At 27.9% G+C, this 26575-nt stretch overlaps 1 protein-coding gene across 4 annotated transcripts in view; it reads left to right on the top strand.

Moving 5' to 3' along the window:
• Cpr (Cytochrome P450 reductase) overlaps window positions 1–26575 on the top strand; it is a 213466-nt gene that overhangs the window by 137036 nt on the left and 49855 nt on the right. Inside the window, exon 1 of one of the 4 annotated variants that reach the window (XM_075363817.1) lies at window positions 8023–8171. The exons of the other annotated variants lie outside the window; for them this stretch is intronic. The gene's annotated coding sequence lies outside the window, so the exon portion shown is untranslated. Of the gene's footprint in view, window positions 1–8022; window positions 8172–26575 lie in introns of those variants that run through there. 4 annotated transcript variants of the gene reach the window in all.

Here is a 26575-nt window from a genome sequence, read left to right as displayed (position 1 = left end):
GTTGCAATTCTATTATTTCACACTCTTTGTTTAACAGGATGTTATTCCTTGTGATTTTTCAAACATTGTGGAATCATCTAATTATAAGAGATCTCATTAATCGTCTTATCCAAGAACGAAACCGTGTCCTTTAACAGTCGATTACCAATAATAAATTTCTATACAAGTTATCATTTATATTAAATAATGATTTAACATCAACCACGAGTAAGTAAAATAAATAGACATTATTGTGACCTCTTTTGAATAATTCACTATAATATATTTACGTACATTTTTTCTACCTGTAAAGTAATAAGTTTTTCAGTTGTTAATCTACATCATTAAAGAATGATAATAGATTTTAAAATAATTAATTAAAAGGTCGTATCGTTTTAAGAATTTAATTTTACTGCAAGAATTTAATACGATGTGAATTTATGTTTACGTCAATAAAGATCTAAAAAAAAATATTACTTAATAATTAAAAAATATCTAAGATCTATTTTTGAAGTACTTCTTAGTAATTTAAAAGAAACACAATTATTTAAAAAATGATTCGTTGAAAAATTAGATTTTTTGAAAAGACTGTTTACTTTAAAGAATTTAATTTAATTAAATTTATTATGAACCACTTTATTATGATGTTCAGAGTTATTTAAAAGATTTTGTAGTATGTAAGAGCTAGGTTTAAGAGTTAATTTCATAATACTACTATATTAACTGGATCTTGAATCTTTCCTCCTTTTTTTCAGTTTGATTTTTATTATTTGTGTAGCATCGAGGGTAATTGTGATTGTAAACTTTTTGTGAACTTTATAAAGTTAAGATTATATATTAGAGATTCGTAGAATTTTCAAGGTTGCTTTAGAAGATATTAAAAAAAAAATTATCTACTTTAATTTCTTTATTTGTATTATATCATATAAGCACAATTATATTAAATTAATAAAACCACTTCTTATAATTTCTTCAAGTAATAAGATAAAAATTTGTTGCATTTATTTTAATTTTGTGTTAAACAATTGTAAGTTTAACACCTGTCAAGTATATTATTCGTACTTCCTGCTTTGTGACTACTATTTTGATTTGGTGTTTAATTGGTTTAATCGTTGGTATTTTATTTTCATGTTAGTAATTAATTATCATTTTTGTTTTTACTTGATATCTATTTGTATAAAAAAAAAGCTAGTCATTCATAATCAACGTCCAGCAAAGACTACTTAGATAAATTTATGAAGATTTGTAGACACATTTTTCTTACGGTGTAAGTGAACACTAAGAAAATACTTTTTGAAATTCGAGTTTAAAGGATTAAAATGGATTAACAATGAAATTTACTATTTTTATTTTTATTTTTCAACAACAAAGGTAGATATAATCTTGATTTTTTTCGTGTCTGTAATTTTTATGTGAATATCTAAAACCCAATTTAAGATTTTTTGAAATTCAACCTTGAAAGGAGTGAAGAAAGGTAAAAAAAAATGTTGAACAATAATTCTAAATTTTCCCCGTTTCCGACTATACGAGACGAGATATTCAGTAGATTTGGGCTTGCAAGTACTCTTCAGATGAATATCTAAAAACCATTTCGAATTTTTAAGATGTGCGACGGCGGTTCAACCAACACAGACAGCCATTGCCACTGTTACTGTACGAGTATTTGCGACACGACTGGCTGCACTTGCCATCGGTTACTTGACTAAAACGCACAAAACAAAATAAAAATTGGCCGCGACGTGGATGCTAGTATAAAATAAAAACAAAAACAATGATATATGTGTATGTTTTCTCGCAAAAATTTAAAAAATATTTTTTTTCTTTATATTTGGCTTTCTGCTTAGTACTATTAAATTTTTATTACAAAAAAATCATTACTTTTTGGAAGATCTTTGTTTTTGAGAGTTCTTTTTTTGTAATATAGTAACTTAGAAATGTGTTTTGAAACATATGCTTACTAAGCACACGGTGGTGGTAGAGTATAGTAGTAGTAGTAGTAGTAGTGTACTTTATGAAAAAAATCAAACTTTATATCTTTTAGTATTTGTAGTATATCTCTCTCTACCAGCCAGCCACATTTTGTTATTTCCTACTTAAGCTGAATTGAATAATATTATATTAATACCTATTATTTTATAAATGTATGAAATACTGTCAATATTTTACAGTAATTATAATAATACAAAAATATAAATAAATAAAGAGTGTTTATCAGACATTATTTATAGAATAAAGAAAAGTCGAACGGAAAAATCTTACAAAATTATGCAAGAAAATTCTTTTTAATCCACATAAAAGAACTTCTAATAATAGAAAATTAGATATATAAACTTTGCAGATTTCGATATCGTGAGAAAATTAAAGAATAGCGTCAATTAATAGTATACTACTAAAAGACGTTTGAATGTTTCTTTACTGAAAGCACTGCGTAGAACATCTTACCCTCTTACGTCACATTTATCTCTCATTGATGTCAACGAAGGAGAGATTTATTAAGAGATTGATTCTAAATTGAATAAATTTTGCCTATGTTAAATTTCTCTAATGAAAATCTTCTTCAATACAAATTATCAATTAGACTTCTGACACAGCCGATAAAATATGAAAATACTTAGAACTATTATCATATTGTGAAAAAATATATATCATTGTGATACCCCGTACGTGGTATAAATATGATAGGCAAAAAAAAATAATCGATGTGAGGTCAGTGTGCTAATATTACGTAATTAGTGTTGTACTGAATGAATGTTCCCAGAATTCGACTAATTTTTAGTAGTATGAAAATTTATATTTCCCTGACATATTTTTAATTATCTAATTCGCAGTTGTAATTCTTCAAGAGCTTAAAAAACTTATCATATGTCACTTTTTTTTTTATTTATTAGTTTTCCCCCTTATCTGTAAAAAAAAATATTCTAAAATATATTTACAAGATTATTTTAGGTTAATGACTGCATAAATAATAATAATCTAATGCTTCGTTTTATTTATATAATTTTAAAATCCAATTTTTTATATTTGATTACAAAATAATTTAAATTATAAAAACTTAACTTAATCTATTGTTACACATTATAAAGTTCACATTTATTTTCAGTTATCACTAGTACCCCAGTTTTAAATGATATATATTTTTATTTTTTATGTCCTTTCGACATATTTATAAATAATAATTTTTCGTTTAAATGACCTCTATAATATACACGTATATATATTACAAAATATATACTCGTGTGTGTGTGTGTGTGTGTGTGTGTGTGTGTGTGTATACACATATTCTACTGGTGAAAATAATGAAAAAAGTTCATATAAACATAGGTCTGGTAACGCTTTGTTTTCTACTTACGGCTAGCGAAAGATTTCGCCTGGATTTCAGCTCTTCCAATAAAAAGAAGCCCTACTGTAATTCTTGGGATCTAAATTAAGAAGTAAAATTGGTGGTTTCTCGTGTAATTTGAGCTGGGAATTAGGATAAAATAGGTCCTAGAACTGTAACTCTATTAATTTTTAAGATATCCGACGTAAAACACAGAAGAATTCGGTGTCGAAAGACAAGTTTTTTTTAGGTTTGTAGCGCAATAGCTTTGTTAAATGACTAATAAATGCGAATGTAACAAAACTTTTAGAGAATTTAATTTTGAGAAAATTAATGTAAATACAGCCAATAAAAACTTTTAAAAGTCGGTTTTTTATTGAAGCAAAACAGGCAGAAAATCGTATTATTCTTTCTGTACCTAATAAACATTATTCTTAATATAGCAACAAAAAATAAATTACATGAAGTGTAAAATACATGAAGTGTAAATGGTAACTGAATAATAAACCTCGGTTACAGTAATTGTTCGAAATTCTCTCCTTCACAATGTGCACAGCACCTTCCCCGACGTAAAATATTTCCGGTCGCTTTCCGCGTCATCTCAGGATCGTTTCGTATAAATTCAGTAGCACTTCGTATTTTAATGAGTAATTCTTCTTTAGTATTATCGTTTTCATATGGTCCTAAATGAAGTAATCTACTGGCGTTAATTCAGGTGATCGTGGTGGCCGATCGATTTGTCCACCACGTCCAATTCAATTTTAATTCAAAGAAATTATCATTCAAGTGATTTCTAGCTACTAAATAAAAACATGTGGCGTTGCACCATAGTGGTGGAAAATTATTTACAATTTAGTTTGTAAAGATAAATCCTCGAAACAGCCGGCAAATTATTTTTCAAGAAATGAACATATACATCTCCCGTAAGGTTTTCATTGAAAACAAATGGTCGCAGAATTTTGTCATAAATACTGGCGTATCAAACATTAATGTGAAATTTATATTGGAAACTACATTCCACAATACTGTGGGATTGTCTTCGCTCCATAAATGACTATTTTTGAAATTGAAGACTCCGTTTTTCATAAAAGTGGCTTCATCAGTAAATAAAATTGAATTTACCTTATCAGAGATGTCTAGAAGACATCTCTGATACAAGTTTAACCGCTGAGGATAATCAGTTGGTCGTAAATTTTGAACCTTCTGAAGACGAAACGGATAAAGATTTTCTTTCGGTAGGATGCGCCACACTTTTTTTTTGACAAACCAGTGCGACATAAAATTCGCCTTGTACTAGCGTCTGGGCTACATTGAATATGCTGAATCACACGGTGTTCATCATTAACACAATGATTTACGTGACATTCAACAGACAGCGAACATGTTGGAAACGACTCTTCCGTTCGTAAATGCTGATATACCAAAGACTATTAAAAAGAATACCAAAGACTATTAAAGAAAAGAAAAGACTATTATTAGGTACACAAAGAATAATACGATTTTCTGTCTATTTTCCTTCAATAAAAAAACCGATGTTTAAAAGTTTTTATTTATTTTTTATTAGCTGTATTCATATTAATTTTCTTAGATTTAAATTATCTACTAGTATTGTTAATAAATTTTCCGCATTTATTAATCCTTTAACAAAGTTATTTATTGTACTACAAACCTAAAAATAAACTTATTTTTCGACACCGAAGTTTTGGTTTTTTGTCAGATATCTTAAAACCTATTCTAGTTACAGTTCTGGGACCTGTTTTATTCTATTTCCCAGCTCAAATTACAGAAGAGTCAACCAACTTTAATTTTTATTTTCGGTCCCAAAAGTTACAGAAGGCTTCTTTTTATTAGAAGAGGTGAAATCCGTTCGAAATCATTCGCTAGCCATATTTCAAAACAAAGCGTTTCCAGAACTATGTTTATATGAACTTTTTTCATTATTTTCAACAGCAGAATATGTCCTGAAAGTTTCTCTGTTTCTTTGTTGGACACTCTTTATATACTCGTATATATAAAATAAATAAATATTTCCCTTTATATTATTTTTCTAGTTTAATGTGTGTTTTTAATATGTATGAAACGTTGATTATCTAGTTCATATACATCGTAATAATTTTCATCGGTTACTATTTCCTCTCTTTATTCTTTCTTATGTTTTGAGCTATAAGTTTGAATTGCAATTTAGAGCAAGAAAGATTTCTTATCTTAAAGAAAGTGGTATGGTTAGGGATTGTGTCGCTTTAATCTTCAAACTGTAGTTGCCTTGTTGAATAAATAAATAAATATTAAATAGAATGTCTTTTTATTGTCTCATACGATAACTTTTAGAAAAGTTGATCTCGATTTTCCCGTTTTTCTCAATCGTTTATTTTATTTGTGGAAAAAATATTACTGGATTTTTATTTTATTCTAAATAAAATTAATTATCAAACAGTTTTTTTTTTAGACATGATGAGATCTTGAAAATTAACTGGCTGTTAAATCTATCAGTGTGTTTTTGTAATGAAAAAAATTAACATATACGTGATAATACATTATGTAAAATTTCAGACTTGATTAGTGATAACGTAGAAAATAAAAGGAAGGTTTTATTGGGATTACCGTTAGTTTTATTACAATAAAATATTATTTTAGGTTTATTAACACAAGAAACAAAGTTGTAATGATAATTTAACCGCAACAGTTATGCTTAAACAGCACTCGGTGGGATGATGGGGTTGAGCAGTATAGGAACTCTCATTATCTGGTAACTTGTGGCTGATTGATGATGACCAGAGAGAGGTCAAAGTACTGGATGAATTTTTTTGCAAGTAAATCGTCATATTTTAACTGTAATGCATTCAAGGGAAATTTTTCTTAATGCTATTCAATCAAAATTATTGTAAAATTATACTTTTTTTTTTAAAAATTACACTAGTTATAAAATAAAATAGATAGATGTTATTCATAACATTGTATACATAAATTACAATACCTTGGTGGAATAACAGTTAAGTTTTATTTTACATTTCTTTCGATAACACCGTTACATTGTTCTTATCTTTAAATCGGTTAGTTTTTGCCTTTCTTCATACGGACAGAATATTTTTATAGATGTATTCATAATTACTTTTAAAAAAAAACTTCAAATAACAGCAATAATAAAAATTAAAAAAGTAAAATTAATAATGGTATCACAATCGAATTTTTGAGCTCGGAACCAAATTAACATTTAGTAAGTTGTCAGTAGTTGCTTGTTTTTAATTTAACGAAGAAGTTAAATAAACAAAAATAATTAAAATTAAAGAAGAATTGGATAATATTATTATATATATATATATTAATTTTTAATGCGTTTTTATTTATTTTTTTTATAATTGTACGTTGCAATCTGTTCAACTAATGAACAATAAGCAGGTCTCACGGTCCAGTGAGATGACGATGATATGTGTGACATGTAAATGAAGTGTAGTCTTATACAGATTCAGATCGACCATTTCTTAGACGTGTTATTAATTGAACCCCAATTTCCAAAGTACGTCATCCATTGTCCAGTATTCAAATCCGTATAAAAGCAACTACCTTTAACTAAGGTTCGAACCTCAGAACCTTCGACTTCGAAAATCAGCTGTTAAACTACTGATTTGCGACGACGAATTATCACTAGATCAGCCCGGGTAGACTAATGCGTTTGTGAAGCAGTTTTTAGTATTTATTTTATTACTTATTAAGTTCATTTTATTCCTCAGATTTTCAGAATTTTTTTTCTATTTGTTTAATTTTTAACTCTACTTCGTATTTTTCTCCCAAAAATTAATCAGTTTATTTTTTAACATAATTGTCTACAATCTGATTCCTGGGAACAATGAATAGATTTTTTAAATGTCTGTAACTGACTTAAAGGAAAGAAAGATGAACAGCAGTTAACTTCTCTATATTTTGTTTTATTTTGACTGGTCCACGCCTGACTCGAGGTAAGTGCTCGAACATAAAACCTGAGGATGAAAGGGAGAGACACTACTACTCCACCAAGGAGATCGGCATTTAAATATTATTAAAGTAATATACAAACAGTATGGTAGTTAATTTTTTTTTTTTTTATGGAATATAGCCAAATAAACAAAACACAATAATAATACTAAAAAAATTATATCTGAGTTTATAATGCGGCGTCATTTATGGCATCCGTATAAAAATAATATTAAATTCAATTTCAAAGAAATGCAATAAAAAAAATAAATTTAATTAATAAAGACTTTTTAAAGAATTGTTTTAAAATATGATTCGTAGAAAAATTACTTTCTTGAAATAATTATCGAGCTTTAAAGAATTAAATTAAATTGGAAGAACTTTATTATGACGTTTACTGCTTTTCAGTTTAAAAGATGTAGTAATGTATAGTATAGCCTTGATAGCAATTATTTTAAGAGTTAATTTCATATTATTATCTGGAATTTGAAGTTTTTCTTTTTTTTGTCAGTTTAATTTTTATTATTTGTACGATAACTGTAATTGATTTAGTGAACTTATCTGATGTTAAAAGTATATATTTGGAATTTCATAGAATTGTCAAGGTTGTTATCACATAGAAGATATTAAAAAAAAAAATTGTAAGGTATTTAAGTTGATTCGTTTGTACTTATGAAAACAGTATTTAGTGATACTGTACTAAACTGATAGTACCACTTTTTATAATTTCAAGTGAAATTTCAAATTAATAATAATGTTGTGATATAAATTCGATACATTTACTTATTTTAATATAATTTTGTTTTAAACAGTTGTACCTTTAACATCTATCAAATATATTCGTAATTTCGGTTTTTATGTTTTATTCTGGTGTTTAATTTTTTATTTTATTTATTTTTTAGATTACTCATTATTTTATTATCCTGTAAGTAATTAATTATTATTTTTGTTTTTATTTTATATTAATATGTGTGTGTGTATGTGGGTATTATGTTTTACGATATATGTAGTATGTGTGTTAGTGATTTTCATGCTGAAATTAAGAAATAATTTAAAAAACTTCCTTTAATTTGGCCTCAACTTTTAAATCCTTTATTTAAAGAACAATTACAACGTTATTATTATTATGTTAATTTTATATACGAGTAAATAATATAAAAAGGTTGCTCTTTAGCTTGAAAACTAAGGCTGTCCAGATTGCGTATACAAATTACACACAGAAACTGAAGAACGTGCGCATCGGGCTTACGCAGTTGACCTTAAATCTGCAGTTGTAGTAAGTACGTTAATTCTCTCTTTATATTAACTCGGTCCGAACCACGTTTTATGATTGTAAATACGGTATTATTGTTATCTTTAAGGGTTTCAAATAGCGTGAAAAATAGAGACTACTGAAATTTAAATGTAACTTTATTTTTAAATCGAAAGAAATTTTTCTGCTGATTGAGTAAAGTTTATGAAAGAATAAATAATTAATATTTAATATGAAGCTCGTTTAGTACAACTTATACAGGTATAACTGAAGCAGAAAATATATAGTGAAATTCACAACAATAAATAATTCATTACTATTGTATTTCATTCATCATTTCCGTAGATCTGTACAGAATTGTCGTTGAACATTTTGGCTACAAAAGAAAACTTGTGCCTGATGGATTTCTGATTGTGTAAAGAAAATAAGAAAAAGATATGAAAAATTCGTTGGTCGATGAATGAGATGGTGATCAATTTTGATTTTTTTTTTTGGAGGGGCATCCACTGCTGTCATTAGCCCCTTTTCACATCAAAAAAAGAAAATATATCTTTCGTACCCGGATAAAAAACAATAGCAACATAGTCAGAAGACAAGTCTTGTCAAAACAAATCGTTTAAAAAGACTTGTTGAAGGGTGTAAAGGGCCCTTGCCACTTTTTTTAAGCTCCGGGAACACCGTTATGTATTGTTTTAGAGGATGAGATGAATGACAATTTTTGTAGCGTGTGAAAATGCCATGCCTGACCAGGATTCGAACCCGGAACCTCCGGATGAAAGGTCGGCCCTTTTTTAAGTGGCCCTTGCCACTTTAAAACACTAAAACTAACACATTAAAAAATACTTAAAACGCATCTCTTAACGAAATGTTTTACAAAGTATCAAAATTTAATTAAAACATTAAATCAATAATTAAGTCAAAGCATATAAGAACATTTATATTTGTAACCGAACAAAATCAGCCAAAATGTGTGCAGCCCACAAAGGTATAATATTTATCGATTTCATGACAAAAAATTGAATAAAATAAATTCTCCATATTTTTTTTATAACTCAATCTGAATTTCACACATGGTACATTTATTTATATCATGTGAGGTGAATCAGAAAGTAAAATGATGGTCATATCAGGGTGGCAGCTCTGATATCGCCTCCAATGATTATATTCATTTGTACCCTAAATAAAACTAATTTTGGAAATAATTAGATGTAAAACGTATCATTGAGTGGTTGTTATAGCTGTGGTGGATTCCTGTAAGATAATACGTGTTGACATTATTGTTCAAACTTAATTAGTGTTTACATAGAAAAAAAAATTTTTTGTGGTAAAAACGTCAGCTGTTTATTACAGTAAAAAATTCTTTACTTTCTGGTTCGTTTGTATGTAAAAATGCTTTTAAATTTATGAACACTAGCAATGTGCGTTACAAAATTGGTACTGATAATTTAGCTACAAACTTGTTTACCCAGCCATTCGGAACAGATGTAATGGAGTATGTTTATCTAATAGCATATGACTGACTGATATATCTCTTTAAAATGATAACGATAACCAGAAAAAATGTCAAATAAAAGTTTTATGATTGTGGAAAATTATCATAATGTTTTTACTTTCCCGTCTAGATAGCGCTATAGCTCTAGAAGGGAAAGTAATGCAATCTGTCAAACTTGGGCATATTCATTCACTTAAAAACACCGTATACTGTGAGCATGCCAAAACCAGTAAGTACAAGCAAAAATTAGAATATTTATATTCTGGGAAATTTGCGCTTCTGCAGATGAAGGATGCACCGCCAAAAAATTTTTTGCAGGCTCGCGCTTGTTTCTAAATATGTCGCGGAAATGTTTGTTTACATTTTACCGGATATTGATTTCCCAGAATGGATAGATCAGTTTCCGTAACATTGTAATATCTACGTTGTATTCTAATATCTTACGTTGAAAATCAGAGCGCCGAATATTTCACGGCGAATTAATCGCATAAAAAGTTTCAATATTTTTATATTCATTCTAATTTAATTAAGATTTTCAATGAAAGAAGGCAGCAGAAGCTACAGCTGGTATGGCTCCAGTTTATACGGTCGAACCGTTACTAAAATTACACAAGTTAGAAGAACTTAACCTAAACCTGAACCTTAATATTAATTTGGGGCTTAGCTGTTTAACACCGCTATGGGTAATAGAAAATGCAACTAAAATTTCAACACGATTGATCAAGCCGTTTCTGAAATGTCGCTATGACATACATATAAACATCAAGGCAAAATTAAAGTTTTTTATATAAATTTTCGATACCTCTCTGCCGTACATTAGTTTCTTTAAATGTAATGAAACTAATGATTGTAGTAAACAAAAAGTTAACCGAGCTGATAATTAGTATTATAATTTAAACTTAATGTAGCAATATAGTTAAGCAATTAATAAATAAACGAACGGAAAAATAAAGCACAAACATGAATGGTATCATAACTGACAACATATTGTGAAACATGGTCATAGGTTTTATTTCAGTATAGTGAAATTAAAAAAAAAAACCCAAATAATAGTAGAATAAGAGAATTTTTTCATAGTGATTTGTAAATATCTAATAATTGTAATCATCATTTGTTTCAACTTGAAATCTAGAAAGTCTGTCTTTAAAATAATATTTATTTTCATCTTCGTCTTGAAAAAAATATTTTTATGTCATATATTGGAGAGGTAGACAAGTTAAGAATAAATACTACGAAACAAGCCGTATTTACTATTCCCAGTTGAATTCAACGGTACCATTTATATGAAAGGATTATTATTTTATATATAATATAGTGTCAATCTTCTTTTTTTTTTTTTTTTTTTAATAGTTATTGAAATAAATAAATGTAGAGAATCAATTTATGAATATATATTTTAACAGGGTAAAAAAAATGAACGTAAATATGTAACATAAAATTATATAAGAATGTTTTTTAATCCGTAGAAAAGAACTTCTTAACAACTGTGAACGTAACTGATTGATTGGATGAGTACTTAACATGATTATCAATCAAATTTTATCGTAGCTGTTGTCTATAATGCGGTATAACTTCGGTTAAAATCCAATAAATTTTAATTGGATCAGAATGTCCATGTAATCATCAACTAGACCCAACGGGTATGAATTAACGAAAGAAATTCAATTCAGATCAGAGGAATTAAATATCAGTTTTGAGCGTTATAGACATGAAAAATAAGTATACAAACTTTGCAGATTTCGATAACATAACGAGTAAATCGAAATTCATCTCTCTGCAAAATTATAGTAAATTGAATGCATTTTACTTATCTTAAATTAATCATTTACTCAATACAAATTAATTAGACTTCTTTCACCGAGCCGATAAGTATTTAAGTACGTAGAACTGTTGTATCATCTTGTAAAAATAAAAAATAAAAATATTACAACGTGTATGGTGTATATAATTATTTATTTTTATCGTATTATATATATTCCTCCTTCACTTTATTTTTGAGGATTGAATTGTTTCATATTAAGACAGTAAATTTGTGCAAGAAGTATAAATAACTGTAAGAAATGATGATATGTAAAACAAATATAATACTTTTTTTTATTGAGATAATGAATTATTATTATAATTAACGACTTCGTTTAAGCTTTACAACTTAAATTATTCATTGTGAAATACATGCATTTCATTATCATCGTAATACATGGCTGAGTCAATAGAGATTTTATACTTATTAGTACTTAAGTAGATTTTTTAACTTCAAAAAACTTGCTAATTATTGGAATGTGTCGAAAAAAATATGTAGAATAAAAATATGCCCTAACTAGGACTAACCCGGACTAGAGCGATTACCTGTTTGATTAATTAACATATTAAGGAAAAAGTTTTAATTTTTCTCCAATAGCGGTTTTATTTTTAATCGCATGTAAATATAAAAAGCTGAGGAAATTTCGCTTAAAAGATCTCTCAGATACTTTTTCTACGAGCAAAAAGGGCGCTAGCGAATTTTACAGTAAGCACCAAAATCGCGCTATAAATATCATACATAGGTAGCATAACCCGAGAACGCGCAATAAATAAACTTCCATAACTCTGTTCCTATTAGAGATAATTAAAAAATTCAAAAACGTACGGATTCATAAGACCCAAGGCAATAAATTAGTCAAATTTTCGAAGTATTTTTTATTCCTGATTGCCCGTTAATCCGGATATAATGTGAAAATTTGCAAGTTGTTGACAAAACGCCTATAACGATAAACAAATTGCAAAAAATGAATAAGTCAGTATGCATTCTGTTTTTGAGCGTACTATCTACTCATTCCATAAGGGATATCTTACCTTATAGCTTATTTGTTTATTTATCAACATCTGAAAATTGCATTTTTTAGAAAAAGCGTGTTTTGATACTTTGGCTAACGCCCAAAACCAATCATTATTAATTCTGGTTTTTTTTTCAAATATAAAAATTGTTATTTTATATAATATTGTAATTGTTATTTGTAAAGTAAAACATGTTCTTTAAGATGGCAGAGATGGTTTTTCAAAAACTTTAATTTTTCAATAAGTTAAGAAATAAATTTAGTATTCTTCTTAAATGCATGAAAATGACGCTATAAATATATTGTTATAAAAAATTATTGAAAACTGTTATTTTTATGCAGTTACGTAGATTTATGTAAAAATACGTCATATTTATACTTAGATTTGATTGATTTTGCACATCTTACGCTGTTTTTGGAGAAAACATGTTTTTTTTTAGAAATATATCATTTTTCGTCAATATTTTATTTCTTTTTAATCTTATGAAAAAAATAAATACCATCAGTAGAAAAATAAGAGAATTTTGCATAAAAAAGCTCCCGAACACATTTTCAAAAGAAAAAGAAAGTGAGTATTCTTTTTTGTCCATCTCAACATCGTTTTTTGAAAATACTTCCTTTTTTATTTGCTCCAAAATCTCTTAATCTTTATATTTCATAATTACTGGTATTTTTCCTCCCATAATTTTCAAGAAAATTTATAATTATAGAAAACCTATAATTTTCAATAACCATTGTGTTCTTTAACAAATAATTTATTTTATATATTTGTAATATACATATTTTTAATCCAGTATATAATTTTTTTTTTGTAAAAAGGAAAAGAAATTTATTTTCAATGAAAATATTCTATTACTAGATTGATATGATCTATTTTTCTATTCTTTTATTTTTGCTTCTGTTCAAATCTATGCTTATTATTTTAAGTCTTACATAATCTATTATCTAGTCAATATATTGATTATAATTTTTTTTCTTTCGCTGTAGCTTATATCTGTTGTTCCAATACCAAATAACCAAGGATGCATTCAAAGGTTGTCTATTTTTTACTTCCTTGTTCGAAGTAAAGGAAGTATTCGTGAAAAATTTCTATTTTCAGATTTCAATGGAAATATCCATTTTGACTAGTAGTTATGGTGTGACGTCTGTACGTACGTATCTCGCATAACTCAAAAACGATTATCCGTAGGGTGTTAAAATTTTGTATTTCGGATTGTAGTAACATCTAGTTGTGCACCTCCCATTTTGATTGAAATCGACTCGACCAAAAGTGTCCAAAAAAGCCCGAAATCCAAAACATTTGGATTTTTGACTTTTTCTTAACTGCAGTAATAAGCCGTCATTGAGATCTTTTCAAAGATATATTATCATAAGTGGTACTTATTTTCATTGGTTCCAGAGTTATAACCAGATAAAATTTTAATTAATGAAATATTTGAATCTTACAAGGGAAAAGCGCATCGGTTCGGATCTGACTTTTTTAAATTTAAATATATTATTGATTTATTAATAGTTATTAACTTCTGATTGTAATAAAATTTTCTGATTGTAATAATTCAATAATAACAATTAAAAAAAAAAAAATACGAAAAAATATCAGAAGTTATTAATGAAATAAAGTTTTATGTACTTTTCATTTAAAAAAAAAAAATGTGTATATGTTAAAAACAGGCATACAAGGAATTCATGTGGCGTCCACATCAGATTTTATGGAAAATTTTTCACAATCTCACTGAAAATGTGTACTCTCATGAATACAAAATACGAATGTGTAATTCATATGTAAATAATATTAATTAATTATCGCCTGAAATTATATAATAAATACATGTGTAAATAAATTGAACGTATTATGTTTGGCCTGCAAAGAAATATACATGTAAATTATGGCCTGTGTATATATATATTTTATTTCGGGTGAGAGCAACTTAAAACTGAACCGCTGCTAAGCTAAACACAGTTACACATTTAAAATTTTATGAATGAAATGAAAAAGTAAATTAAATTAAATTCTGCATTTACAATTGCAAAAGTTTACATACCTACCATATTTTTACAAAATATGTTCGAAATGAGCGCCCTGCGGAGCGATGCACTCTTGTCCGTCACCTGACGCAAAACATTATTGCCAGTGCCGTCGGTTTTTTGTTGAATTTTCGCCTTCAGCTGATCCATAGTGTAGGGATTTGATTCATAAACTCTATCCTTCAAATAGCCTCAAAGGATAAAAAATAATGCATCGATACAGATCTGCGAACGCGGAGACCACAGCTCTCTCTTGACTATTCGTTCTTCTGTAAAATCTCCATGAACGCAAGATAGTGCACCGTTTGGTGTGTGAACGTCGATCGGTTTTGTATTCTTTTTCACGTTCTGTTAACAGGTCAAAAATAATGGCTTCACTATACTTCTCGTATTACAAGAAACAGCCGTACTCTATTCTCCGGTTTTCAAATCGTGAAGCGGACGCTCAGTCATCCGTTGAGGATTTTCAGTCATCCGATACTTGGTGTTGTGTGAATTAGCGTGCCCAAACAAATGAAATCATACTTTTTCTAACATGAATTAGAAAATATTGTCTATCTATCCATCGGAAATTTTTTGAGAAGCCAGTCGTAATAATTATGACGTTTCGGTTTGTCTTTTCACTTAACTTGTTGCACGGTACGGTTTAAAATTTAAATCGTGAAAACGTTTACGGCAAGATTTGTATTTTACATCGCTTAGGATAATTTACGTATAGATTTTTTCACACCGGCAGAAATTCTTTGAATATCGACAGCCTCTGGTTCTTTCTGACGGAAAGATGCCGATTTCATTTTGCGTTTGAAACCAAACCCTTTTTATACCGTTTTTTAATCGAATAGTGTATGCCATTCTATGCTTATATTCGAAAATTTTTCGCTATTATTTGACACGTTTCTTGAAAGGAAATCCAGAATTCAGGAACGTTTCACTATAGCAACCTCCATCGAATAAGGAAATTTTAGAAAAACACAACGAAGAACAAAACTATACTGCACTGAACTACGAAAAGTACACAATTGACAACAAAGACGAGAGTAGTAACTTACACAATGAATAGTGACATTAGTAATAGCACCGTTAAAGGGAACCTCAAATAACTGCACTTCGAGTCGGCTCGGTTCAGTTTTAAGCTATTCACCCGGTAGTATTCATGTACAGCGTGTTTAGGGGGTCACTTTGACATCTCTGAAGTTTTAAATACAACAAGAAAGTTTAAATGTTGAAACTTCGTAATTTTGTTATTTATTTCTTTTTTGTATATGATATTCCGGCAGTTTTTTAATTTTTTTATTTCTGTGATCGCCAATTTTTTCAAAATAGCAGCAAAGTTTTTCTTTAAATATCAAACCCCTATTTTTTATGTTATTTTTGGGTAAATAATATAATTTTAAGGTGTTTTAATCGATAGGTTTTTTCTAAACCTAACCTTTAAAGCGATACTGCCAATCTTAAAAATTAATGTTTTGCGCCATTTTTGAAGAAATAAAAACATTAACGTAATTTCCATGTTTATTGAATTTTTGGGTATAATACATAAAATGGTGGTAAAAGTCATTACTTTATAGATTTGGGGGGAGGAGAATATTTATCTTTACTGGCTTCATTAAATCACGATGAGATAAAATCATAAGATTCTTAAGATCATTTAATTTATTTTTTCAAGTACTTTTATATCTTTCAAACTAAACTTATGTCATAAAATGAGATGTGAATGATTAGTGTTGTCTATATATATATATATATATATATATATATACAACAAAAAATTAAAAATATCCACCATTATTGTAAATACATCTGCTGTTCTGTAAATAATTCATAGCCTTACACAATGTATTTCCGTATAACGTTAAAGCAGGTGTACGACCATAAACATGTAAAAAATAGAAAATCCTGCCGAAAGTAAAATTTGAAATGTGATGTACTTTTAAATGCAACAAATGTTCGCTTTATAGAAATACGAATAAAAAAATAAGGCGCTGTAATGAATCGTATACAAATTATCTTATTAATAAATCAGATACTCAGTGAGGGAAGGTAAAATGTTATGTCTCAAAATATTTCTGGACGACACTACTCTTGTTGGTGGAGAACTGAAGAAAAAATCGACAGCAGAATTCGTAGGAATAAGCAATTCACTGTTTGTTAGTAGATTAGGTGTCTGATTTTCTCAGATTTCAATGTCTTTCCAAAACGTGAAATTTTCAGTTAACATTTTGTGCATAAAACAGTTAGTATTGCGTCTCTTTGTGCTGTTTAAAGAAGACAAGAAAAAGCAATAGAAACGTCCTGGCTCTTCTCTGTGTATAAAATAGTCCAGTGAATTTCTCACTCTTTTATTATTGACGGTAATGAAACGTAATACTTTTGAAATTAAAAGCCAGTCAGTATAGTCTCATTATTCAGGAACATCTTCAAAACTGAAAAAATGTGAAAACATTTGAAAACAAGTAAAGTTATGACCAGCATTTTCTAGATTTGGAAGTGCATATTGATTTCATGCCAAATGGAACTACAGTACAATATATTTCCAGGCTTACTGTAAAACATTTTACTGTCTTCTCCGTATCCTGTAATAAGTGGTATTTTTTTGTTTCACGTTAAAATTAAGGACTCCCGAAAGCAGGTTTAAGCGGTTGCAGAGTAAAGCAGGTGTAAGTAGGTGAATATTTTTTTTTTTAATTTACCTGTTGTTAACCTTGCCGCACAGAAAATAGTTATACTTCTGCGTTTATCTTTCAATTAAGGACGTTGAAATACTAGTCTGTAAAATGATTTGTTTTTGTTTAATTATTTGAGCACTTTTCAGTTAGCTTAATCGAGTTCTAAGTTTGTGGGGTCCCCGAACAGAATTTTTATATTTTATTTTATTTCTTTAAATGTTTATTTCTTTTTCGATATTTCTGAAAAATTGCGTTTTTTTTAACATATTTTCCCCATAGGTACTACTGATCGTATGGTTTCATACAATAATGAACATTTTTTTTTGATTCTAATTGCTTAAACACTCATAGCTGCTGTAAAATTACTTTTTATCTGTGCTTAACCTATGTTCTCTCTCATACTCCTTCACCATTGTAACAAAACATTTGCTGGGAAATATTATTCGGACTCTGAATTACCCCGATTATTTTCATTTTTTCTGAATTAAAAAAAAAAGATTAGACATCATTCATTTTTTAAATGATGTTGTCATTTTGGGAGAATTAAAACAAACTAAATAGGTTTTATGAGATGCAGATCGGCAAATTAAAAAATGTTTTATAATAAATAGGCGAGGAAGAAACCACCGGAACACTAAATGTTATATCGAATTTTATAATTTCTATAGTTATCTTTGATTATTTGAAATTTAAAAAAAAAATTAAAAAATTGAGAGGATTCAATAGTAAAACTGTGAACGATTTGTTAAACTTTTTTAAATCTGTCAGAAATATTGTATGTAGTAAAGTAATTGAAAGATAGAAATAAGTTACGAATTTTTTGTCGTCAAAGGTCTGTGTAATTTAGTTACCGTAGTATTACTATTCTGTCTTTGTAATTTAGTTTCTTTTTCAGGTATCTATAAAGCCTGAATACTTTAATTGTTATTTATCAGTATTATTTTCACAACCATGAGGGTAATGAACACTCCGGGTATGCAGGGGGTAGAGCCCTCGGGCTAAACGGGAATGGCGAGCGAAGCGAGCTCTGCGGTCCCGGGGAGCCCCTGGGATGGCTCCGGGATTCGCCTGGCCCCCGGTAGTTCAAGGGGCTGAGCTCCCACCGGCTTTATATAGTTAATATTAATTAATAAATATTATTACGTTGTTAATTAATAACAAATTTATTAACTGATATGTTAATAAACTGTTATGTTGCTACTAGCAGAACTATTTCACAGAGCAAAGTTTCCAGTACCATACAATAATTTCCGATAAAAACAAGTTTTTCCGAATAAAATATCTTTCTATTTTTGAAAATTTTACACGTATAATTTACATAGCAGGAATGTCATCTCATTTTCTATTACTTTTACTCGTACATATTAATCTTCTGTTTGTTCAGAACTTGGAAATTTTGTTAACTCTTTTCCTCTCTTCTGCCTATGTGAATGAAGAGAAGGCATTGTTTGTTTGAAATATTAATATAATGGCTTGTAATTTCCTTTAAGCATGTAATTCAAAAAAAAATTTTACCTTTTACATGTCATTTAATAGTGGGGGAAAATCCACCCAATTTTTTTTAATTTTACTGTTTTTATTTTCGTGACATTAAAAAAAATTCCATTGTATGGATATCCTGTTATTATGTCCACTTCCTGTCATATGTATATATATATTTTTTTGCTATAAAATTATTTCTTGTAATATTAGAATTATAATATTAAAAATTACAACATTCATTTTTAATAGTTTGTAAACATGAAAATTGTTATTGTTATTTTAAAGGAAACAAAAATACATTCATTTTTTATGTAAAAAAGCACTTACATAATACTGTAATATTCATATAGCATGATAGCATGATAGCAGTTAGCAGTAAACCAAATATGGGGAAATGTATACGATATTGTTATTGTATTGTATTAAGATAATAACAATTATCTGTTATCTTTTCTGCTAAGAACACTATAATTTCTATGTTGGGTACTGTTTACCTTTCTTAGCTTCATTCTTTTATCAGTTGTTGACGCGTTTCGGAACCACTCCACTAGTACTTTTAAGTTTCTGTTACTATTTTATAGTTTTTAGTCCGTACCTATATTTGATATTATGCTTTATCTGGCCTTCTTGTTTATTTGTAATTAACAGTTATGTTATATATATATGATAATAGTTCCTATTATCTTTTAATTTTGTGTATCTACTTCCTGTTTTCAATAAATTGAGGTTCTTGAAAAGGACATCCGCTTGATTGGTGATCTGTTCACTTATAATCGTTTTATTGTTACTTTTTAATTTAAAGATTTCTAGCTGTTTTAAAATGTTCATTCTTCTTCCTTAACACATTTGTGAATTAATTTTATTGATTCTTACGTTTTCATCAGGATATGTCCCTCTTTTAGGTAGATTTTATAAGAGAGCTACCTATTAATAATAATAATAATAATAATAATAATAATAATAATAATGGGTACCATTATTAATATTTAATAATGGGTACCATGATTCGACTTCCGGAAATATATCTTCGAGTTTCACATGCCTTAGACCCCACAACCACCGTTAGCTCAAAAGCTTATATAAACATAATACATATATATATTTTTCACTTTCTTGTGGACACGATAACTGCCGTAATTTTGCGCCAATCACTTTCAAATTGCACCTTAAAAATAACTCGTCCCAAAATCTCGGTTGAGTCCGTTAACGGCCAAAAAATCAGACCGCGGGGGTGGAAATGAGGGGGGGGCTTTTTCGAAAAAACAAAATATTGCTGTAACTTTCTTATTAAGTAAAATATCGGATTCGTTTAAAGTTCTTATTATTCTTTGGATAAGGGCCTAAAACTTTTGTAAGTAAAGTTTTTTGATTCACCAACCATTGGTCCAGGGGATGGAAAAAATAGGATTTTGAAAACAAAAAAGTCATACCTACCTTAATAGGCACAGTATCGAATCTGTTTAAAGTGGTCATTAGTGCTCTAAACATTACCTAAAACTTTTGTCTGAAACAATTTTTGATATGACCAACCCTTCGGCAAGGGATGACCAAAATGTTGCTGGAATTGTAAGAAGATGGATCTTGTCGTATCGTAAACATGTAATTTTTTTTCACATGCAACCATTATTGTATTGAGTAAATTGAAATTTTTCTTAACTGGAAATCTTTTTTATCCCCTACTTAGCACCGGTGAAATTTACCTCTGCCTTCCGGCATGCCAAAGGGGATTTTTATTAAATGCGATGCATTTAACGATTTGTTCAGAAGAATGAATGATAAAAGATAATTCTTTTCCCAGTCTTGCCAGACATATATTGACAGCAGATTATCAGTTTCTTGAAAAAAATAAACTGTCATATAATTCTTTAAAAAAAACCGATAATCCATAACCATTAAATAATGCTCATTTTGTGTTCAAATGTGTTAGTGTACATCATAATTCTGTTGACGTTTTTCTGTTGTTTTGAGTTACTTTAACATAATCAGAATAAAACTGTACTTTACCAGCACTACTTTTTTTTAAATATTGCTTGCAACTCATGTAAGTTTTTTTTTTAGAAATTCACTAATTATGAAATTTTATTTCTGCTTGAATTTTTTAATTTTATTTTATTAATGTATTTTCATTTTATTTTTTTTTAATTTTCCTTAAAATTTATGAAAAAAAAAGTAAAAAAGTAACAGTAGAGGAATATAGTAAATTCGATTTCTTATTTAGTAGTTTTAAGATAACAATGCGACAAAACCTAAATATACAAAGTAATAAGAAATAAAAAGATTTTCTTGAAAGATCAGAATGGAAAAATCTTGAGCAGTTTTGCGTAATAATACCGACTTCTCATTAATTTAATTTGGTTTAACATTGCCAATAATAGATACTGCAGATAAAGAAACATCAACATTCCAACTTGCAGAATCATAACAAATCATGCTTCTAACTTGCCCAGATCACATTTTTTTCACTTTAAATTGAGCATAACTCAAGAACGATTCAACTAATCTTCATAAAATTTTCACATACACAACTTCAGATACACTATTACAGCATATCTAAATTTCATTGAAATTGATCTAGAAATTTTGGAAATTTTTGAGTCACAAATTTTATACATTGGCCTATATATATAGAAATATGTAAGGACGTGCCAATTTAAGTGAATGGAATTTTTGTACTCTTCATATCCCAAAATGTAAAGAAAGTTCATTTTCACCCCCCACTCCCACCATGCAACCAAAAGTAATACTGTACTTTTCTTCAAAAGTGGCTAAAAAGGATAAGAAAATAATATATGATTTGCAAAAGAAATTAACCGCACCGTTCGAGAGAGAGTTGTAAATACACAAATGAAGTGAATGCATATTTTATATTCAATTATTCAAGCTAAAGCTATGTAATTAGCGAAAAATATGAATTCAAAGTATTGACTGGCTACCTTCATTGTTAAAAAAAAAACTGTACATCATATGCAGTCAAGTTTGTCTGAGCTCAATCACACTGAAGCAGTGACTTGCAAAAAGAGATAACTATAGTCGTTGTCGAAAATTTGATGTAGCAATAAAACTGGTTTATTTTAACTATATTGTTTTATCAAAATCTGTACTGAACATGTCCATAAATGTATTACTGTGCAATGGTTTTTAATATTCTAAATTTTGGAATGGTCTATATTTTCTTTTAGTAAATTGATTTAATTTTTCTATAATCCCATCTGCTTTAAAGATGAAATTTTTTTATTTCTTCAATGATTCATACTTTAGAAAAGTTTTACTGTAATTTTATTTTTCCACAAGTTTCCATAATGTAAGCCACAAAATAGAAAGCTTGTTTTTGAAAAGTTATTAATTACTATGAATCTCATCATGAAAAAATGTAATTTTATAACATTTTAAAACAGATTCCTTTCCTTTATAACTAGTTGCTTCTATTTAAAAAAGAAACCAATGGAATTTTGAAAATCTAATTGTAAAAAGTATTCCTACCACAAAAACTTTTTTGTGACTTCAAGAAAAAAAATTTAGCTTTAAAATTGTATTTAAGAACAGATTTCTATTAGTTCTTAGGGCTGTTTTTCTACAAATAAAAGTAGAAATTTTTTTCAGTAAATATATTTTTTATAAGATGATTAAAGTGTATTTATGGTTACATTATTTAAATAAAGAATTAAAGAATTTTGAAATATATAACTGTTGGAATCTAGTCATCTGTTAGAAATAAGTAAAGTATCTTTGCGTAAGCTAGAATATAATTAAGGAATTCATTATAGTCTGTTCTATAGTCATCACTGTGTGATGACTATTCTTTTTTAATAGATTTTGATATTCCAACCAGTTTTAATGAAATTTATTATTTTTTTTTGCAATTGTTTTTTTTCTTTTATTAAAGGTATGAAATTAATGTGCTTACAATAATAGTGTTATTAAGTGCAAAAAGATTTCCTCACACACACACACACACACACACACAAAACATCTACATATCGCCATGGTAAAATTTGATGTACTAGTATTATTGTTTCGTAATAAAACTGGGTTTACTTTAAAATTCTACATTTTCTTTATTTAAATGTCCTTTAAAAATGATTATTTTGTTGAATATTGTTATGTGTACTATAAGTTCCATGATCGGTACAGTTATATCTCAAAAAAACCATAGACATTTGCAAAAATTACCAGATCCCATGTGAGCATTTCTTAGAAAATTAAAAAAATGAGTGGTTTTCCATTGTCTTCTTTACTGATCCAAATATGCTAATGTAAAATAAACATATAAATGTATTTTAATTAGTATCAAGTCCATTGAAAGTATTGCTCTTACATAATGAAGAGGAGTATCATAATAAAAAAAAAATTTTAAATAAAGATTCATTTCTCTCTTGCCACAATTGCGTAAAAAATTAAAAGTAATATTAAATTTGTGCTTCACACAACTGAAGAATAATGTTATAAAGTGGTAATATGAAGATAACTTTTTCAAAATATTTAGTTTTTTTTATAGGTAACACCAACTTATACCTATTAGATGACTAAGATTTTGGTAAATAATAAAAATACGTATATGTAGATTTTCTGTGATGTAACATGATCGAGTATTTTGTTTTTTTTAAATTTATGATCATCTGAATCCTCAAGTTATTTATTTACATAATAAATCATTCTGCAGAAAGACACATAAAAATTTGTTTGAACTTTTCTAAATTCATGGTTGAGAAATTTGTAATACATTTGCATGGTAATATATTAAAGTATATTTGGATGCATGACACAGGAAATCACTTCATTCCTCAGTTTTCTTAGTAAGCATGACATGGGATCTTGTCCTTCAGAATAGCTATGCCATTTTTGGGAGTGACTTTGTCTCTAGTCAGATCCCATACAACCATAATTGTTATGTTACTTATAGCATAAAGATTTTTTTTAGCAATAAATTAATTAACTGTTTCATTACATTAATTTATTGTTTATGTATTTTAAACCTTAATTCAAGATTATGTTTAATCTTTAAAAGAACCATGTTTTTATATTGACTTAAGTCATTGACTGTTTTACATCAAGTGAACCATTGACTTGATGTTTTTATGTCTGTTAATTATTTATTTAAGATAATATATTTTGAAGGTTAATAATACTTATTGGCTTACTGCCATATGTATAAACTATTGTAATGCCTTTATTTAAATTCATTGCCAGTCACAAACTATTGTCATTTACTCATCATATACTGCATTGGGTAAACATTTGTTTTGTTTTTTACGATTATGTTTCACCTTGGTCAAAATTATTTATTTATATATTTAGTATTGTCTTTATTATTTTTATTAATTCAAGCAATGAAATGATTATATTTGATAAGGAATTTTAATAATTGTTCAACGTGATAATCTAATTCAATATTTACTATTACGATTGCTGAAGTATGTAGATTTCTCCAGTTATATCTTTGTAGGGAGTAATCTTGTGTAACTTTTGTGTTTTGTGTAACCCTTAAGGAGGTAACGGCTACCTTGAAAAATTATTGAAAGCTAAGAACATTAATGGGATTATCAGGAATTTATCTTAGCTAAGAATTTAAATGGTCCTTGATGTTTTGTTGATTTCAGCTTTGAGGTATTATAAAATTATAAATTTTTCTTGTTCAGAAGCTCTAGACCTTTTAATTTATGTATGATTTTTATTGTTGCCATCAGATCGAATATTATCAGATGATTTATAAAGGTATTGCTCTGAATTGTTGTTTTTTTAAACACTGATAATTTGCCATGTCATGTCTAACACCAATAGTTTAGTCCCAATGAACTTTTATCAATCATTGATGAAATTTTTTTGAATGAACTGGAAAAAAATGTATGTGGAGGAAATGATTCATTTAGAAATAAAGCATCATGTAGCCACTACAATCATTCTTTAACTAGACTGGAATTAATACATTCAAAAAATTACTTTTTTCTAATGCTGAAGACGTTTTTTGTTTTTATTTTAATCTGTTATATTAATTATGTGTTAGAAAGCCCTTCAGATCAAATAGGCTTCTTATACAGCTACCAGATAGGAACTAAAGTCCTCTAAAACATCCAAATATCAAGGATGCTACAACTCAAACACATGCTCGTACTTTAAAACCCTGATATTCTTCATTCTGCCTCTGTATGATAAAAAAAATAAATATTGTAATTAGTAATACAAATATTATTAATAGTATATTTAAATTTAGTAAGTATTTAAAATAATATAATAAAAATATAACTTTTAAACTTTCTAAACATCTTTTTAGATTTCTTTCTTTAATCACTATGTCATCTGCAAACCTAAGCATCTTTCCTCTCATTCCGTTCACTTTGATTCAATTAGAACACTGTTTACATTTGTTTGTGGTTTGTGTCTATGTATATATTAAATAATAATGATAATAATTTGCAGTCTTACCTTACTTCTTACATATTTGCAGCACTTTTGATCTTCCATTTATCCTTATAATTGATATATTTATTTATAATTATTAAAAATATTGTAATACTTAATATTTTATACTACTGTAATATATTCAGTGGTTCGTTTATTATATTGAACATATAAAAACATTAATGAGAGGTCAGCAACATTGTTTGGTTGGTTGAATACATTAGGTTAAATGGTGTTTTTGTTCTGTTTCTATAGTATACTCTTATCTGTTTACAAGAGGACATCAAATAGACAAGGAAAGATTTAGTTACCTGATAAAAGATCATTGATTAAATACAGAAATGACTGACTGTATAATGCCTTGTTTGTTTGTTTCATAGCATGTTTATTTTAGTACATTGGATTTCATCTTGTATTATTTAAATTTAAATTAATTTGTGTATATTTATGTTACATAAGTAAAAAAAAATTGCACAGTTCTATGCAAGAAGACTGACTTGTTAATATAAATTGGATTTTTTTGTATTTGTTTATATTATTTTTTTATATATTTTTTTTAATTTGGTTTAATATTGCTACCAATAGATACCACATATAAAGAAACATCAACATTCCAGCTTGCAGCAACATAACAAGCCATGCTTCTATCTTTTCCCGCTCAAATTTTTTCTACCTTAAATTGAGCATAACTCATGAATGGCTCGACCAATCTTCATAAAATTTTCACATACACTACTACAGCATATCAAAATTTCACTGAAATTGAGTAGTAGTTTTGGAGATTTTCAAACAACAAAATTTTATACATTGGCCTATATATGTAGAAATATGTAAGGAAATGTCAGTTTAAGTGAATGGTATTTTCATACACTTCATATCTCAAAATGTAAAGAAAGTTCATTTTTAACCCCCCCTCCTCCACCATGTGACCAAAAGTAATACCGTACTTTTCTTCTTAAAAGTCTGTAAAAATACTTCTGAAATTCTGCTGTCTGCACTAATTAATTATTTAAGTTGTGACCAATTTTATTAAACTTATCTTTTTTTGAAATTATGTTATCGATCAATATTTAATTTTTTTAATACAATTCAATTAGGCTAGGTAAAAATATATAACTGTAACCCTTTTGAACTATAAATATTCTATTTGTAGAATTTTTATAGTTTAGAAACCTTATATTTCAATGGCTCTACATTGGGAAA

This window comes from Lycorma delicatula, chromosome 4 (assembly GCF_047948215.1).
Source record: "Lycorma delicatula isolate Av1 chromosome 4, ASM4794821v1, whole genome shotgun sequence".
In the NCBI taxonomy this organism is placed as follows: Eukaryota; Metazoa; Arthropoda; class Insecta; order Hemiptera; family Fulgoridae; genus Lycorma; species Lycorma delicatula.
The sequence above is the reverse complement of the archived record's forward strand: the minus strand, read 5'-3'. Positions and strand labels throughout refer to the sequence as shown.